Source organism: Schistocerca cancellata, chromosome 1 (assembly GCF_023864275.1).
Source record: "Schistocerca cancellata isolate TAMUIC-IGC-003103 chromosome 1, iqSchCanc2.1, whole genome shotgun sequence".
NCBI classification, from domain to species: domain Eukaryota; kingdom Metazoa; phylum Arthropoda; class Insecta; order Orthoptera; family Acrididae; genus Schistocerca; species Schistocerca cancellata.
In genome coordinates this window covers 379,259,808-379,279,998 of record NC_064626.1, presented here as the reverse complement: position 1 = coordinate 379,279,998, position 20,191 = coordinate 379,259,808, and the positions used below count along the sequence as shown (strand labels likewise).

Below are 20,191 nucleotides of genomic sequence, written 5' to 3'. Positions count from 1 at the left end.
ACCTATGAAAACTCCAACAAACATATCAGAGAGACAAACAGACATATACGAAAACTTTAAATCACAATACCTATTTTCCATAATCTGACACTGATGAACAAAGCCCCAAAGTACGCTCAAGTTACCTGTGAATACACCTGAAAATTCGTCTAGTAGTTTTGGTAATTAGCGTGTACAAAGACAAACAGACAGACGAGACAATTTTAGAGATTTACTATTACTATAGATGATGCACTCACCATTGTCAGTTTTTCACGTTTTTATGAACTTGTCTTGTCCATTTGATATAAAGAAATATTACCACTATTATTTCTGTATATTATCAAAGCTGTTAAGACTAATAATTGTCAGTATAACAAGAGAATAAAAATGTGATTAACATCATGACTTTTACATGGAAATGTTGGCATGTATCATACTAAAGTGAAAATAACAAAATCAAATTGAAATTAAATTTACATCAAAATTACCTGACTTTCCATGCATACATCTACATCTACATCTACATCCATACTCCGCAAGCCACCTGACGGTGTGTGGCGGAGCGTACCCTGAGTACCTCTATCGGTTCTCCCTTCTATTTCAGTCTCGTATTGTTCGTGGAAAGAAGGATTGTCGATATGCTTCTGTGTGGGCTCTAATCTCTCTGATTTTATCCTCATGGTCTCTTCGCGAGATATACGTAGGAGGGAGCAATATACTGCTTCACTCTTCAGTGAAGGTATGTTCTCGAAACTTTAACAAAAGCCCTTACCGAGCTACTGAGCGTCTCTCCTGCAGAGTCTTCCACTGGAGTTTATCTATCATCTCCGTAACGCTTTCACGATTACTAAATGATCCTGTAACGAAGCGCGCTGCTCTCCGTTGGATCTTCTCTATCTCTTCTATCAACCCCATCTGGTACGGATCCCACACTGCTAAGCAGTATTCAAGCAGTGGGCGAACAAGCGTACTGTAACCTACTTCCTTTGTTTTCGGATTGCATTTGCTTAGGATTCCTCCAATGAATCTCAGTCTGGCATCTGCTTTACCGTCGATCAACTTTATATGATCACTCCATTTTAAATCACTCCTAATTTGTACTCCCAGATAATTTACGGAATTAACTGCTTCCAGTTGCTGACCTGCTATTTTGTAGCTAAATGATAAGGGATCTATCTTTCTATGTATTCGCAGCACATTACACTTGTCTATATTGAGATTCAATTGCCATTCCCTGCACCATGCGTCAATTCGCTGCAGATCCTCCTACATTTCAGTACAATTTTCCATTGTTACAACCTCTCGATACACCACAACATCATCTGCAAAGCTATAATTAAGCACAATACGTGAGAAACTGTAAAAAAAATTATGTGTACAGCTAAGAAATACTGAAACACCCAAATACTCAAAATCTCCACCAATTAGGCACACTCCCTGAGCATGTATAATGTAGCACTTGTTTCTAAACAATGTATGAGAAGGACATGTATGTATTTCACTCAAATTTTGCATCACCTTGTGATACTGCCGAGGTTAGCGGCAGTGTGACAATATGAACGAAATGATAATCAGAAAAAAATCCTAGATGAACTAAAAGAAACAATATTAACAGTTCATTGATGAGTGTAGTTATTTCTACAAAAACTCGTGTCATGACAGGAAGCAATTATACCATTTGAAAACAAAATGTTCAGTGAACTTATGGTCCAATTTGATAAGTCATCAGGCTTCTCAGAATCGTGCAGGACAAAAGCGTTGTTATGCTGCTGGTATGTGAAATTATAAAATCCTCTGCCATTATTTTTATGCAATAAAAAACAAATTCTTGACATGGCGATGTACGAGCCTGCTACACACCCAAGGAAAATCAAAGATCTTCACTGGAAATCGAACCATGAATCTACGCACCAGTCTCTATCAACAGCAACCACCAGGCCACAATCCTTGTCGCAAAAAAAGACTTAATTTGGATATTGTACAAAGGAAGTTACGATTTTTTCCTTCATAGCCATCGACAGATACGGTAAAAGATCGTGGATTACAAAGCTTGAAGAAACTCGAAAATAAACTGACACAATGGCCGGGAAGTGAGATTATCGAAGCTGTTAGTCATTGTCTGTCGCTGAGCGTGCCAAATACCATTTATAAATAATTATCTCAGTTTTATCCCATCACAGACAGTTCATGTAATTGTCCTTTTCCACTTAAACTTTCTTTCCTACAAGCTGCAGATCGCGAAATAACTGAAGGGCAACGATCACCTCGTAGTATGCCAATACTATTGGTGTCCATGTGCTCTCCGACGAATGTGACGGGTCTTGTCTTGTTCACCGCTGGGCGCCAGTCCAGTAAAATGGACTGGTGTTACACACTGTTTTAGGTTAACTTCAAGCCCTCTTGAGTTGCATGACCAAGTCGAGAGCTATGTCTAAAATAATTTTAACTAAACACGCCATATCTCTTGAAAATGACATGACATATTCAGTTAACTAGCAGAGAAGCTACAGCTGGTCTCAGTGTGCAGAGTACGACCGTGAGGCGTTTATTACATGTGAAACAGGACTTACATTTACACTAAGACAGATACAAGTCTAGCTCACAAAACACTTGTCCGATCAATACCATACCATTGCTCTTCAGCATTGGGCTCTTATCATGTACGACAGGTACAGGAAACAGCATCTGAGAAACTGCAGGAACAGAAGATAATCGTTGCTAATGTGGAAGGAACTGGAAAGCTTTAACGAAGACTGAGATCTTGTACTGTTACACTAGTTGTAATCGACAGCTGTGAGCCCAACTCTGGAAACTTTAAGTGGAGGTGCAGACTGATGCTACTGAATGGCCAGTCAAAGGCAGGGCTCTTGGGCGCCCAGGCAGGTAGAAAGATGTCATAGATAGGGGGGCTGCACACGCTAAGTGTTTATTGGCAATGCTAGTTTGTCAAACCTTCAATATACTGAAGCGACCTCGCACTGTCAATAACATTGAGAAAAATTGTCAATAGACAAAGTGATTTTACAAGGTTAAGATGTCAATGCTGTAGTTTGCAAGCTCACGTATTAATTTACTAACTGAAATCAGAATCACAGGCCTGAAAGGTTTTTATGTATTACTTTCTGAAGAGTTATGGGTGTTGCAATATGTTATTAGTGTTGATATAACATAAAATAGAGATGTAAAATACATAAATTAGAGAGGCAATCGCATTCCACAAGAGATTAGGAGTACGTTTGAGATGTCTGGCGACAGACAGGTCATTCTAATGCTCGAAGTTTAATTCTGTAATATCAGCATATATGGAAACCTAAGAAACAGTTATATCTGACTGGTAAGAATCTGTTCAGGAAAATAACATAAAACATTTTTTTTACGCTTTGGAATAATTTGGTGAAACTGACACATATTTCCCAAACCACTTACTAGTCATTCCAAATATATGACGTAGTTTTCGAAATGGGAACGTTTTTCAAAACTACTATGCAACACAACAAGCTATATTATATTTTCAAATTAATGAAGTAATCAATATAGTAGAGAATCCTCCATTAATCATCCTAAAGTGGCATATACAATTATTACTCTTGCATACGTCTATTAAAATTCTTTCCTGTTAAAAGACTGCTTAAAAATTTAATTTAAGGTGTACTATACACAATGGCGAATTGAAAAAATAAACATAATGACATAATAATTATATTACATTTATATTTAATTATATTTTAAAAGAATGAATGTCGATCTTATATTTTCATTAAATATTTCAGGAACAATATAAGGCAATAAAGTGATTACATCTCTCTTTCTTTCTTGTATTATCATACTTAAAGCATTATCGACTGCTTCAAATCAATGGTCTATGTGATCATCTTTAATTTTATTTAAATTTTCTAGGTGTGTTATTTGATATTTCACTTTATATTCTCCATGTTTTCGAATTGATGGTATATCATGAGTAATCCATCATTTACATTTTTATAATCCAGATTCATTAACAAATAATGAAATTTTTCATTATGAAATGTATTATGAATGTTGCGTAAAAGATATTTCATGTGAAGCAAAGGTCAATTGTGGAAACTAAGCCACTGAATATTAAAACTGACGTTATTAAGGAATACACCCAACTGACTACACAAAATAAGAGGCCACATACGTTCGAGAGTTAGTGGTTCAAAGTAAAAATTAATATGATAAAGTAAATGGGTCATAAGTATAGTTACGTTGGTACACACTGTATTCTTTCTCCTGGGTGGTCTTGTGTTTAAAAAAATGTAAACTACATATTACAATAAATTTTATAAAGAACCGACAAGTTATGCCAAGGAGAAGAGATAGAACTACAATGGATATGTTATTCCATGGACTCTTGCGCTTCTATGGATGAACTATCTTTCCTTTATCATTTGCTTATCTTATCTGCTTGGATTCGGACCTAAGAGGATGTTCTTGTGTAAAGCTCATCTTGCTGTACCAGCTAATAATGTAAGTTGTACTTAAAACCAGAAAAATATGATGGTTATTTTGTCAAAAGAATTTGGGCGTGTGGTCAATCAATTTGTAATCTGATACTTGGATTGTCCTAGATATGGGCCTTAAGAAAGAATTTTTATTGTTAGGCGCTATCTTAGAAAGTCTTTAACATTTTTCTTTTAGCTCATCTATGAGTTGTGCTGTCGGTTAGAACAACTAACTTTCTTTCAGATCATACGAGCCCAGTGGTCACTGATAATAATTTAACAATTTTTACTTACAGCTTTTCTTTGTATAACGAGACAACATCCCAGGCAGAAAAGGTGTGGTCACAGGATTCCAGTTCCATTATAGGATTTCATTTGTACATGGTACTCTTGTTATCTTATATTGGGGAATCGAGACGAAACCATGATGTTAAGTTATGTATTGCAGTAGTTTACATTGAACAGGCTTGTGAAATGTTCTCTGGTGCAATAAGTAGATGACTTCTTATGATCCTGGAAGAATATCTATGGTGTTGGGTAAAGAAGGAAATGACAATTTATCATTGTTGATTATGTTACTACCCTGAGAACTGAGCTAGTTTATTAATTACTGTTCTATGTAAGGGTAACTTAAAAGATAATGTACTATTAAGAACATTCTTGTGAGTCATTTGGAGAAAAGTGTTTTCAACTGCTACTATTGAGTCATTAAGAATACAATTACATTGGCAGGCTGCCATATATTTTGTACAAATCACTGTTTTTGTATTTTTAAATTACAACACTCAAATGTATATGAACACATAATCAGGATAAAGGCACATAAATTCTAACTGCTATGATCCCCAGTGGCTTACATAAAAAGAATTGTGGAAAAATGGATTTATTCATCTAAAAAAGGAAATAATTGGACTTCATAATTAACTTAAAAGATGGAGTGCATATTCTGAATGTCATGACAAATATGACATAAATATTGAAATTGATATTGGTGTCCATGAAGGGAAAGAGATGAACACATTCATGTACATCTATTGTTGAGTTGAGCTGTCATGAGGATCATTGCCTCTATCTAAATACTCCACACTAAATTAAAATAATAATAATCTTCCAGAGTTACAGGAGCTGGGACCCATGGTACAGTAAATAAGAAAGTCGCTTCGTTTCAGTAGTTGCTTTCATTATTTACCACAATTTTACTAGTCATTACACAGCACATCTTATCACTAGGACATGAGAACAACAAAAGGTACTATTACTAAAACTAATAAGTGAAGAGCTTAAATCTTCTTTTGCCTGCCAGTATTAAATATTTTTCACATTAATCTATGGTATGAGATCGAATGATTATCTATACTTTATAATAACAAAAAATTATTAAGTTTCCTTACACAGAGGAACATTATTTTCATCAATAATCATTAACACTCGCTTATTATTAGGTTGGTTGGTTTGGGGAAGGAGACCAGACAGCGTGGTCATTGGTCTCATCGGATTAGGGAAGGATGGGGAAGGAAGTCAGCCATGCCCTTTCAGAGGAACCATCCCGGCATATGCCTGGAGTGATTTAGGGAAATCACGGAAAACCTAAATCAGGATGGCCGGACGTGGGATTGAACCGTCGTCCTTCCAAATGCGAGTCCAGTGTCTAACCACTGCGCCACCTCGCTTGGTCGCTTATTATTAGAAGTGTCCTTGTTGTGAATTAGATCTGTGACTGACTCCATTTATTAATTTATTATCAAACCTTTCTGTTAGATTTTTATATTTCTTAATAAAAATTAGATTTAAACCAGATGCCAACAAAGATTCGTTAATAAACTATGTAGATGCGTGGTTTTAGATTAATCTTATAATATTTTAAGAGTAAGAAAATGAAGATATTTCTACTTTTGTTGCTTATAATATCAATGTCTGCTGAAAAGAATGAAGCTGTAAAATTTTTGTTTAATTTTGATTACTTAAGTATTCATGATGATACAAAACTTACTCAAATGAGTGATGATGTATTCACAGAGGATTTAATGTTGTTTCAGTACAAATACAGTCTTGAAACAACTGGTGAGTTAAGTGAGGAAAGTTTCGAGTTTATGACTAAGGTGTGGTGTAAGAGATTCATTTGGTCATTATAGAACTAGCATATATTAATGGAATAAAAAGTAGCTCTAGAAAGGAGCAACTAAAATGTATTAGAAATAACAGAAAAAGCATTTCATTTAAGGGAAAAATGTATTGATGTCAGATTTCTTCTTGATAAAAGTAACATTGATATTTTAATTTTAAATAAAAGGTGATTATATAAAATTGAAATATATGCTCATCGTTGTCCAAAGGATATAGATGGGAAAGGAAATGTGTTAGGTACTGCATTTTTTCCAAATACGAATAATAATCCAGTAGAAATACATGTGGATGACGATGAGTTGTGGCACTTTGAAACTGACAATAACAGACTGAAACATAAGACAAATTTATCTAAAGTTATTGAAATTAGTCAATTATTAGGTTTAGATGATTCAGATGTTTATGAATCAATAATGAATCCATACTATAATGTACACACTTAGAATTCAGAATTTTCGAGAAGACATCAATGGTATTTAAAGTATGTATTGTAAAAAAACACAACTAACTATACCAAAACATAAAATATAAAATTGTACTACTGGACAATATAAATGAATCAGTTGAAGCACTATGTGAAATTAATAAATTGGTCACTTATTACTTGCAAATGAAATTTTATTTACTTTTTGTAAGAAGTGGGTGTGGGTATATAGTGATGTGAATACACAATTAATAAGTATTTGATTAATATCCTTACCACAAGATTGACAAAGCATAGATGGATTTTATCAAAGACTGAATAGTGATGTTATTTAGTTGTTGATGATATGATATATATGGTAAATTTAGGATTAAACTCTAAATATCGAAAGTCAATAACTAGTATGGGAATATGTAATTTTTTTTTAAATCGTGCAGTAGAATATTTTTACTCTATAAAGAAACTTCGTATGTAGAGTTAGATGACTGGTCATCTTAAACATACATCAAGAGGAATTATAAGAAGACAATTAGATAATTTTTAAGTTTACTTATGGGATTATATTCTGCACTGAGATATGATAATGAACCATTGTGTTTTTTGGAGGATGATACTTTTTATGAATATAATGAATTCACTAAATTATTACTTAACAGCGGTACAACTAATTTATCTTTATTTGATATTGGTTGTAATAAATCAGCAGAATTAGTTAATAGGACAAGAAATATATTGAAAAATACAGTACAAAAATTAGAAATTTTTTAAAACTCTATTACATTTTTTTATCGAAATAGAAGTCAAACTGCATCAATACTGCAACACAGAGAAGTCAACTGATAATTTAGCTTCACAAAAATACACAAATGTGGTAATAGAACGATGCACAGACAATGTGTACAACAGAAAACGAATTCATTGTGTATGCAGAATAATATTTCAACATATTATTATAAAAATCATTAACAGCTAATTCCTAGTGAAAACTGTTAACTGTCAATTAAATCCAGAAAATTCATTCACAATGAAATATCAAAAGCATGAACCAAGAGGATTCTGTTATCACATTAAATACAGTACTGAACATTATAAAGATCTAGTTATATACAGAGGATCAAAACATCATAAAAAATTTATTGAATGTATAAAACAAGAAGTAGAAGATACTAGAAGAATTTTTTCTGAAATTTAACAAATGAAACCACTAACGCCTGAGGAGCAATCACGAATTGGAGGATAAAAAATTTGTACACTGTGTAAATGTTTTTATTACAGAAAAATAAAAAGGTTTGCCATCATGATCATTTAACTGGATCATCTAATAATCTGTTATATAATAATTGTCATTTAAAATTGACACAACTGAGGTTTGTACCAATTTGTTTACATAACCTCCCAAGGAATTTCGCTTGCTGTCTAGAATAGTATCGTTGATTAGTAAGCAAAAGTTTCTCAGTCCTCGGTTCCAAAACCGCCACTGCTTAAATTTTGATTAATAATCAGCATTGGCTGCTGAAGACTTCTGGTACAAGAAGTTACCCTCATTATTTCAATTGCCTTGCCAAAGAGGCAGAGAAACAGACAGACGTTCAGGACACGCTCTTGTCATAGGAGTGAGAAACTCCCCTAAAGGCATAAGAATCAGTAATGATGAACGGCGTGAGGTTGCAGAAGGCAATGGAAACCACTACATTAAAGGCATGTAACATGTATCCAAAGGATATGTGACCTGTAATTGAAAAAGTGTCATGATCTCTCCATTGGCAAAATATTCCAGAACAGTCATCATGATAATAAGAGTGAATATTCAATGAAAGATAAGCTTCTCTGAGTCAGGGTATTGAATGTCAGAAGCTTAAATGTGGTAGGGAAACTAGAAAATCTGAAAAGGGAGATACGAAGGTTCAGTCCAGATATAGTGGAGGTTAATGAAGTGAAATGGAAAGAAGATAAGGACTTCTGGTCACATGGGAATACGGTAATATCAACAGCAGTAGAAAATGGAATAACAGGAGTTCCATTTGTTATGAATAGGAAGGCAGGACAGAGGCTGTGTTACTGTCAACAGTTCAGTGATAGGGTTCTTCTTATCAGAATCAACAGCTAACCTACACCGAAGACGATAGTTCAGGTATACATGCCAATGTCGCAAGCTGAAGATGAAGATATAGAGAAAGAATATGAGGATGTTGAAAAGATAATACAGCATGTAAAGGGAGATCAAAATCTAATAGTCATAGGAGACTGGAATGCAGTTGTAGGGGACGGGATTGAAGAAACGGTTACAGAAGAATATAGACTTGGGACAAGGAATGAGAGAGGAGAGAGGCTGAGTTCTGCAATAAATTTCAGCTAGTAATAGGAAATACTCTGTTCAAACATAACAAGATGAGGAGACATACTTGGAAAAGGCAAGGTGATATGAGAAGATTTCAGTCAGATTAGATCATGGTCACACAGAGATTTCGAAATCAGACACTGGATTGCAAGACATAACCAGGAGCAGATATGGACGCAGGTCACAATATAGCAGTGATGTAGAGTAGGTTGAAGTTTAAGTCATTCATCAGGAAGAATCAATTTGCAAAGAAGTGGGATACAGAAGTACTAAGGAATGATGTGATATGCTTGAAGTTCTCTAAGACCATAGATACAGCAATAATGAATAGCTCAGTGGATAGTACAGTTGAAGAGGAATGGACATACTTATAAAGAAGATAACTGCGAAGAAACAATGGGTAACAGAAGAAATACTTCAGTTGATCGATGAAAGTAGGAAGAACAAAAATGTTCCTGGAAACTCAGGAATGTAGAAATCCAAGTCGCTGAGGAATGTAATAAATATGAAGTGCAGAGAATCTAAAACGAAATGGATGTATGAAAAATGTGAAGAAATCGAAAAAGAAATGATTGTTGGAAGGACTGACTCAGCCTACAGGAAAGTCAAAACAACCTTTGATGACATTAAAAGCAAGGGTGGTAACATTCAGAGTGCAACAGGAATTCCACTGTTGACTGCAGAGGAAGAGCAGATAGGTGAAAAGAGCACATTGAAAGCCTCTATCAGAGAGAAGATTTGTCTGATATGATAGAAGAAGAAGCAGGAATCGATTTAGAAGAGACAGGAGATCCAATATTAGACTCAGAATTTAAGAGAGCTTTGGAGGACTTAAGATCAAATAAGGGAGAAGGAATAGGTTACATTCCATCAGATTTTCTAAAATCATTGGTAGATGTGGCAACAAAACCACTATTCACGTGAGTGTGTAGAAGGTATGAGTCTGGCGACATACCATCTGACTTTCGAAAAATATCATGCACACAATTCCTAAGACCGCAAGAGCTGACAAGTGCGAGAATTATCACACAATCAGCTTAACAGCTCACACATCCAAGTTGCTGAAAGAATACACTCCTGGAAATGGAAAAAAGAACACATTTACACCGGTGTGTCAGACCCACCATACTTGCTCCGGACACTGCGAGAGGGCTGTACAAGCAATGATCACACGCACGGCACAGCGGACACTCCAGGAACCTCGGTGTTGGCCGTCAAATGGCGCTAGCTGCGCAGCATTTGTGCACCGCCGCCGTCAGTGTCAGCCAGTTTGCCGTGGCATACGGAGCTCCATCGCAGTCTTTAACACTGGTAGCATGCCGCGACAGCGTGGACGTGAACCGTATGTGCAGTTGACGGACTTTGAGCGAGGGCGTATAGTGGGCATGCGGGAGGCCGGGTGGACGTACCGCCGAATTGCTCAACACGTGGGGCGTGAGGTCTCCACAGTACATCGATGTTGTCGCCAGTGGTCGGCGGAAGGTGCACGTGCCCGTCGACCTGGGACCGGACAGCAGCGACGCACGGATGCACGCCAAGACCATAGGATCCTACGCAGTGCCGTAGGGGACCGCACCGCCACTTCCCAGCAAATTAGGGACACTGTTGCTCCTGGGGTATCGGCGAGGACCATTCGCAACCGTCTCCATGAAGCTGGGCTACGGTCCCGCACACCGTTAGGCCGTCTTCCGCTCACGCCCCAACATCCTGCAGCCCGCCTCCAGTGGTGTCGCGACAGGCGTGAATGGAGGGACGAATGGAGACGTGTCGTCTTCAGCGATGAGAGTAGCTTCTGCCTTGGTGCCAATGATGGTCGTATGCGTGTTTGGCGCCGTGCAGGTGAGCGCCACAATCAGGACTGCATACGACCGAGGCACTCAGGGCCAACACCCGGCATCATGGTGTGGGGAGCGATCTCCTACACTGGCCGTACACCACTGGTGATCGTCAAGGGGACACTGAATAGTGCACGGTACATCCAAACCGTCATCGAACCCATCGTTCTACCATTCCTAGACCGGCAAGGGAACTTGCTGTTCCAACAGGACAATGCACGTCCGCATGTATCCCGTGCCACCCAACGTGCTCTAGAAGGTGTAAGTCAACTACCCTGGCCAGCAAGATCTCCGGATCTGTCCCCCATTGAGCATGTTTGGGACTGGATGAAGCGTCGTCTCACGTCCAGCACGAACGCTGGTCCAACTGAGGCGCCAGGTGGAAATGGCATGGCAAGCCGTTCCACAGGACTACATCCAGCATCTCTACGATCGTCTCCATGGGAGAATAGCAGCCTGCATTGCTGCGAAAGGTGGATATACACTGTACTAGTGCCGACATTGTGCATGCTCTGTTGCCTGTGTCTATGTGCCTGTGGTTCTGTCAGTGTGATCATGTGATGTATCTGACCCCAGGAATGTGTCAATAAAGTTTCCCCTTCCTGGGACAATGAATTCACGGTGTTCTTATTTCAATTTCCAGGAGTGTAATATAGAGAAGAATGGAGAAAAAATTGTGGATGTGCCAGATGATGATCAGTTTGGCTTTAGAAAAGGCAAAGGTAAGGTATGAGAGAGGCAATCCTGACATTGCGGTTAGTAATGGAAGCAAGACTAAGGAAAAATCAAGAGACATTAATAGGAACCGGCAGGAGAGGACGAGGGTTCTAGTCGCTAGAGCCTGGAACCGCGCGACCACTACAGTCGCAGGTTCGAATCCTGCCCTGGGCATGGAAGTGTGTGATGTCCTTACGTTAGTTAGGTTTAAGTAGTTCTAAGTTCTAGGGGACTGATGACCTAAGCAGTTAAGTCCCGTAGTGCTCAGAGCCATTTGAACCAATTTGAACATTCATAGGATTTGTCGACCTGGAAAAAGCATTCGACAACGTAGAATGGGGCAGGATGTTCGAAATTATGAGAAAAATAGGGGTAAGCTAAGGGCAGAGACATGTAATATACAATAGGTACATCAGCCAAGAAGGAATAATAAGAGTGGACGACCAAGAATGAATTGCTCAGATTAAAATGGGGATAAGACAGGGATGTAGTCTTTCACCCCTACTGTTTAATCTGTACATCGAAAAAGTAATGATGGAAATAAAAGAAAGGTTCAGGAGTGGAATTAAAATTCAAGGTGAAAGGATGTCAGTGATACGATTCACTGGTGAAATTGCTATCCTGAGTGAAAGTGAAGAAGAAATACATGATATGCTGAAAGGAAAGAACAATCTAATGAGTACACAATATGAATTGGGAGTAATTCCAAGACAGACGAAAATAATGAGAAGTAGCAGAAATGAGAACAGTGAGAAACTTAACATCAGGGCTGATGGTCAAGAAGTAAATGATGTTAAGGAATTCTGTTACCTAGGCAGTAAAATAACGAATGATAGATGGAGAAAACAGGGCATCAAAAGCAGACTCATTCTTCATTATTGTGGGCCTTCGTCCCACGTCCTAGAGGGCTCGGCCTTGTTACTATGGATTTGGCGATGCTAGTGTTGCAGTGTGGCTGGATGCCCTTCCTGACCACACCCTGTACCACTGGGGACAGAATTAGTGTACCTCAACAGTCTGCATCTAGTGTAAGCCATGAAACAGTGCAATCGTTTTAAAATGTCTGCAAGTCGTATAACTGAGGCGGGACATAGGGACCAGGCCAGAATTCACCAAGTGGGATGTGAAAAACTGCCTAAAAACACATCCAACATAACCAGCCCTCGTCGTTAATCCACCAGGTGGATTCGATCCAGGGTCGGCGCGCCTACCTGAGTCCATGAAGAAGGGCTTAAGCATCTGCGGCTAACCTGGCTTATCTACCAAAAGCAGACCAGCAATGGCAAAAAGGGCATTTCTGGCCAAGAGAAGTCTACTACTCTCAAACATAGGGCTTAATTTACAGAAGAAATTTCTGAGAATGTACATCTCGAGTACAGCATTGTATGGTAGTGAAACATGGACTGTGGGAATATCAAAGAATTTGAGATGTGGTGCTACAGACGAACGCTGTAAATTAGATGGACTGACAAGGTAAGGAATGAGGAGGTTCTGCACAGAATCAGAGGGAATATGCAGAAAAGACTGACAGGAAGAAGAGACAGGATGATAGGAAATCGGTTAAGACATGAGGGAATGACTTCAATGGTACTAAAGGGAGTTGTAGAGGCTAAAAACTGTAGAGGAAGATGGAGATTGGAATACATCCAGCAAATAACTGATGACATATGTTTAGGTTGCAAGTACTACTCTGGATGAAGAGGTTGGCACAGGAGAGAAATTCGTGGTGGGCCACATGAAACAAGTCAGAAGTCTCCTGACCCAAAAGCAAAAAAATCTCTCAGGATATGATTCACATCCATTGGCAAATGAACTTGGTTATAATAAAAAAAGGTATAGTTAATACCTAATAATGAAGATGTTCAAATGTGTGTGAATTTCTAAGGGACCAAACTGCTGAGGTCATCGGCCCCTAGTCTTACACACTACTTAAACTAATTTACGCTAAGAACAACACACACACCCTCATGCCAGAGGGAGGACTCAAACCTCTGCCAAAAGGAAATAATGAAGATAGATACCACAGTTTCAGTAAGAAGACAGAAAATTCCAAGATGAGATTTATCGATACATTTAAATTTATGGCTTCTCACTCGATGAACTTACATCAAATTTGAAGAGAGATCAAATGGAAAACATTAGAAAATTTTACCCAGAAGAATTATTCAATTTAGTGATCAGAAAATATGTTTAGCAATATGATTACGTGGATTCTTGGAAGAAATTTAGAGAGACACAATTACAAGCAAAGAAAGAACTTAACAGTAAACTGAATGACTATGAAATAAATGATGACGATTATAAACATGCAAAAATAGTTTTGGAAAAATATAATATAAAAAATACTAGCGAATATCATAATCTGAATCTTAAAATTGATGTATTGTTGCTGGCTGATGTGTCTAAAAAATTTAGAAAATGTTGCATAAATGCTTATGATTTAGATCCATCTTGGTGTTCTACTGCACCTGGTTTATTGTGGGGTGCAATGATAAAAATTAATAAAGAACAACTTGATTTATTACATGATTATGGTATGATTTTAATGGTTGAAAAAGGAATAAGAGGAGGAATATCTCAATGTTGAAAAAGATATGCAAAAGTAAATAGTAAATATACAGAGATTATGACATTAAAAAGATTTCGAATTTCTTAGCATATTTATACACAGACGATTTATTTGGTTACACAATGAGTCAATATTTACCGATGGTGGATTTGAATGGCATAATACAGGTTCTCTTGGTTGCACAAAAGTAAGTGAAATTTCAGATAAACCTGCATATGGATACATATTTGAAGTAGACCTAGAATATCCAACAGACTTACATGATGTACATAAAGATTTACCACTTGCTCCTGAAAATAAAATTGTACCTAAACTAAAGAAAGCAAATTGTGAACTACTCTGGAAACCAAAAATAATTGTGTCATTCACTATAGAAATTTTGAACAGTACCTGTCCTTAGGAATGATATTAACTAAAATACATAGAGTTTTAAAATTTAATCAATCAGAATGGTTAAAAAAATACACAGATTTCAATAATGAAATGAGAACTAAAGATAAAAATGATTTTGAAAAAGATTTGTACAAACTAATGACTAATTCAGTATTTGGTAAGACAATAGAAAAAATCAAAAACAGAGTGAATATAAAATTAATGTCAGATGGAGAAAAATGTGATAAACTGGTAACAAAACTGTACTTTAATGGAAGAACTGTATTCAATGAAAATCTTGTTGCTATTCATGTGAATAAAACCAAAATCACATGTAATAACATTTAATCTATGTTGTTTGAGTAGACTTGACTCATCAAAGGAACCGGTGTATGATTTTCACTATAAAATAGTGAAACCAAAACATGGAGAAAATGTCGAGTTGTGTTATTAAGATAAGGACAGTTATATGTACAATATACAAACTGAAGTTTTCTATGAAGACATGAAAGCAATGATTATTTTTGTGTGAGTGATTATTCAGCAGACAACAGTTACAGGATTCTACAAATAAACAAGAAAAATTTAGGAAAAATGAAAGACAAATGTAATATAAAAGTAAGGGAAGTATTCTGTGATTTGAGATAAAAAATATGTGCTTATAAATATGGTGAGAAATAGAGAGAAACTCTGAAGGTGTTGAGAAATTTGTTGTTAAAAATAGAATAAGTTTAGAAGACTATAAAGATTGTTTACTCAACAATAGGGAACAATGCAGAAGAATGAAGGTGATTCAAAGTGAAAAATATGAAATCTACACAGTTGAGGCAAACAAAAAAGCATTCAGCCCTCATGATGACAAAAGACGTGTTTTGGAAAGAAAAATAGATTACCATATGGTTACTACACATTGTAAAATAATCTAATAAAAATTTTTCTATACAAATGGAAATATTTTTAAGAAAGCTCAACGACATTACCAATACCAATTTGTTTAGAAAGATTAGTGAGTTACAAGTAATAGGTTTGTATAGTATTACTGGTTGTGAACATTAGGTGGTTCGGTGATGTTATGGACAGCCATATCGTGGTACTCCATGAGTCCCGTGGTAGCTATGTGGGGTCGCTGCCAAGGATTCTGTGACCACTTTGGCTGCTCAGCGCCATACCTTGGTACAATGTTTTTCCCCAATGGTCATGCTGGTTTTGTGAGCGCGAGGATGAACTGTCACATCTCCCTGGACAGCAGAGTCCAGATCTCAACATTATTGAGCTTTTGTGATTTACATGGGAGAGAACTGTGCTTGATCGTTACCTGTCTCCATCGTTGTTGCCTGAGCTTGCAATTATTGTGCAGGTAGAATGGTATAAGACTGCTATGAAAACAATTCAATATCTATACGAGGTCCTGGGACGTAAACTCGCTCAGAAGTTGGATACAGCGTGCAACTAGACTCATCTGACTAAATGACTCTCTTCCATTGCTTCAATGTCTATGTTTTATAGCTGAGCGTCACCTTTTCCTGCTAAGGGCATTTTTATGGATAATGCGTGGTTTTGGAATTGCAGATCACCATGCACTCCCTAGGTTATCGAGGTCCCTTCAAGTTGTTTTGGTGCTTACAGGGTTCGAGAGTGCGATATTCAGTTCGCAACTATTGTCCTCTTATTTTCCGTCACAGTCTTCTTCAATGACCGTCTGTCGCGATCACTCTAAACACACTTTCGTTCGCGTTGTGGCTTAGCGGATGAAATTCTTTCGTTTTCCATGTACGCAGTGTAAATCTTCTATACTGTGCCTCTTGAAACACCAAACGCATCGGCTACTCTGGTAACGGAAACACCTACGATACGAGCACTAACTACTGGTCCACGTTACGATTTACTTAGGTCCTAGATAATTCACTCATAACTACAGAGAACACTCTTCTGGTCGTAACCAACACCTGCAACGTGTTGAGGACATTGTACAGGTGTCGTTCGTGGCCAAATACAACAGCGCTACCTGCGGACTTGACTAGCAGCAGCATCTATGTTCAAGCATAGCTGCAGCGTCACCTTTTCCTGCTAAGGGCATTTTTATGGATAATGCGTGGTTTTGGAATTGCAGATCACCATGCAATTTCTCACGGTGTTTCCATATTTTTGTCAAACCCATGTGTGTAGTTCTATGTTTTATTAAGTGATAATATGAGTAATAATTATTCTGACGATTAATAGAGATGCAGGTAATTTAAAATGGGTGCCTTTACTGTAAAATATGGTAGCACCACCACAGAGACACAGGCATACATTCCAAATGAGTACTACAATCTTAATGTATCACAGATATTTGAACATGTTTTTCCAAACTGCGTAATTTCGTAAGTTTTGCGATTTAATTAATTATTCGTGAACGTTTTCCCATATATTGTCTTCCAAGTTTCCAAAAGGACTAACAAAGAGATGTACTCCACTCAGTAACTGTAACAATGCTATAACTTTTTTTTTAATTTGAATGGTGTTCCATTTTATGAAATTGCTGGAATAACTGGAAAAGCGGGAGGAGCTAGAGAAGATAAAGGTTGTAGAAGCTCGGAGCTCGTGGTCTTACGTGTTTCGTCGTCAGTTCAGGAGAAATTTGTACCAGTAGGCGTTGCGGATTTTGGCCGTATAAGTAAAGTACTTTAACATTTTGTCGAGCTTATTGCCACTTCGATGACATTTAAGATACTTAACTTCTACGAGGAGAGCTTTGAACTTAGTCTGTCTAGCAGAAGGAGTCAGAGGCTTGAACTTTTACAAGAGCCACGAGTAGCTGCAATTTTGTGTGTATTTGTCATGATCCACTCAGTTTGGGGAGCTGTTGGTCCAGTTTGCACATTTAATGAGGATTAATTCCACTTTTGACTTCGTTTACCGCGCTTCAGTGAGTAAGGACACCATCCACTTATTTTAATAAACGTGATTTAATTTAATTTTGGTATGCCTACTTCAGTATTTCCTTTGGATTTATTCCATTCACAGTTCTATAATGATTTTATTTATGTAAGTTCTCATTTCTGCCATACTTATATGTTTGACCGAAAGATGAGTTGAATATTTATGAATTTAGACAGTACTTGGTTCAATGGACTGAGAATAAATAAATAAACATCATTTTTTTCCATCAAAGGATCTGCATAAGTGGCTTCTACATAAGCTGGCGTCTGAGTGTAACTCAGCGAAGTAACCATTACAAGTTAATTGCCGTTTACCACTTGAAGCAGTGACTGTGTCGCTGATTGGTAAAGTAACTGAGTATGGATTCACGCATTGTGAGTTCAATACCTGCTCAGTCCTAGGACTTTTATCTGTCACTTATCACTTCTTTCATCTCTGGAAATGTTTGTTGATGTGATGAATGCCGAGCTCCACCGTGGTTGGAAATCCACTTTAAACTGTAGTTCACCCTGTAACTGACTGGACAGCCAAGTTCAAAGTTCGAAGGCAATATTATATCGTGTCTAGTAAAGCGCTACGGTGTCCAAACCAATCTTCAAACTGATGGGAGGTTCACCTTTTTGCCACATGAACAAACCAGAGTTAAGTTAATATCCTTATTGAATCCGCTACTTTTATAAATGTGTCGTGTCTGTTCTTCTGTACATGCCAGAAAGAAGAGACTCCATTTTCGATCCTGCAGCAATACATACATTACGAAATGAACTGGGGACTAAAATGAATTCAGTGGCTAAAACTGAAAATTTGTGCTGGACCAGGACTCGAACCCCGATTCCCCACTTTGCTAGCGTTGGCCTCAACCGCTTCGGCAAACTGAGGATGCTTTCCTTCCGACTCCAGTTCCAATACTGTCGCACACTATTCATGTAGACCACCATATTTATTGCTCCTCACATCACGGTCCAACCAGCAAGGTCATCGGTCTCAGCGGGTTAGGGAAGGATGGGGGAAGGAAGTCAGCCATGCCCTTTCAAAGGGACTTTCCCAGCATTTGCCTGAAGCAATTTAGGGAAATCACGGAAAACCTAAGTCGGGATGGCAGGCCTTCGTTTGAACCGGGGTCCTCCAGAATGCGAGTGCAGTGTACTGCCCACTGCACTACCTAGCTCGGTGCATCTCGCTGGATTTCCACCACAGTTCAGGAGAGAAAGTGCCCCCACATTAATAAGATCTTAACGGCTGTCAAGCCATATGTACACTGGTGTTCAGAATTAAAGAGCCAACGGAAATTTTGCAAGGCTGCGTTTATTTTTCCCCAAAACAGTAAAAGCAGGTAATAGTAAGGTAGTGACAATGTAAAGAATAAAAAATGTTAACTACTGGAGGATGCACAATGGTAGACCAAAAATGTTCTTCGTTCTTTCCAAATAAACTGATTTGCACACACATCCTGACAACTGATTAAAGTGCTCAGTATGGGGTGCGACCACCCCTGGCAGCAATACAAGCCTGAGGATGCATGCAATGAGTGGTGTCATCAATCTCATGTTGAGGCAAAAAAAAAAAAAAAAAAAAAAAAAACCGAGCGGGGTGGCGCAGTGGTTAGACGCTGGACTCGGATTCGGGAGGACGACGGTTCAATCCCGCGTCCGGCCATCCTGATTTAGGTTTTCCGTGATTTCCCTAAATCACTCCAGGCAAATGCCGGGATGGTTCCTCTGAAAGGGCACGGCCGACTTCCTTCCCAATCCTTCCCTAATCCGATGAGACCGATGACCACGCTGTCTGGTCTCCTTCCCCAAACCAACCAAACAACAACAACAATTGAGGCAAAAACGCCGATTCTTCCTGCAGAGCTGCTCATAAGTCTTGGAGAGTGATTGGTGGATGCTGACGTGATGCAGCCTGTTTCCCTAGTACATTCTCTTTGCGTCTCAATCGGGAGAGCGTACTTTATGAAGCCGAGCATTATCGTCAGTCAGTATCAAATGTGAACCCGCAGTACCTCGCAACAACCGCAAATGAGGTCGCAAAATGTCGCCACAATACCTGACAGCAGTTAAACCTTGCCGATTCATCTGTACAATTTCATGAAGAGATGTTCGAGTTGTCAACATAATCCCTGCCCACACCATTAGGCATTCTTCTCAATATCGATCTCTTTCCACAATGTCTGGGTCACGAAATCGTATTCAACATACCCGCCAACTGCGAGTCCAACAACAATCTGTCTCCAGACCAAATCGGGACTCATCTGTGGAAAGATCATTAACCTACTGTTTGATTGTTCAGGTGCCATGTCAACGACTCCAGTCTAGACGTTCCCTTCTCTGAAGTCGCATCAGTTACACATAAAGCATTTCTTCGACAATAAAGACCACTCGGCCGAAGCCATACACTGGTTGCCCAGATACAACACGTCCAGTGGACGCTGCAAGGTCAGAT

The 20,191-nt window shown here is 38.2% G+C and overlaps 1 protein-coding gene across 2 annotated transcripts in view; it reads right to left on the bottom strand.

Annotated features, from left to right (window-relative positions):
* The window catches only part of LOC126175002 (CLIP domain-containing serine protease 14D-like), a 241,053-nt gene that overhangs the window by 25,072 nt on the left and 195,790 nt on the right, over positions 1-20,191 (bottom strand). The gene's annotated exons all lie outside the window — the stretch shown is intronic.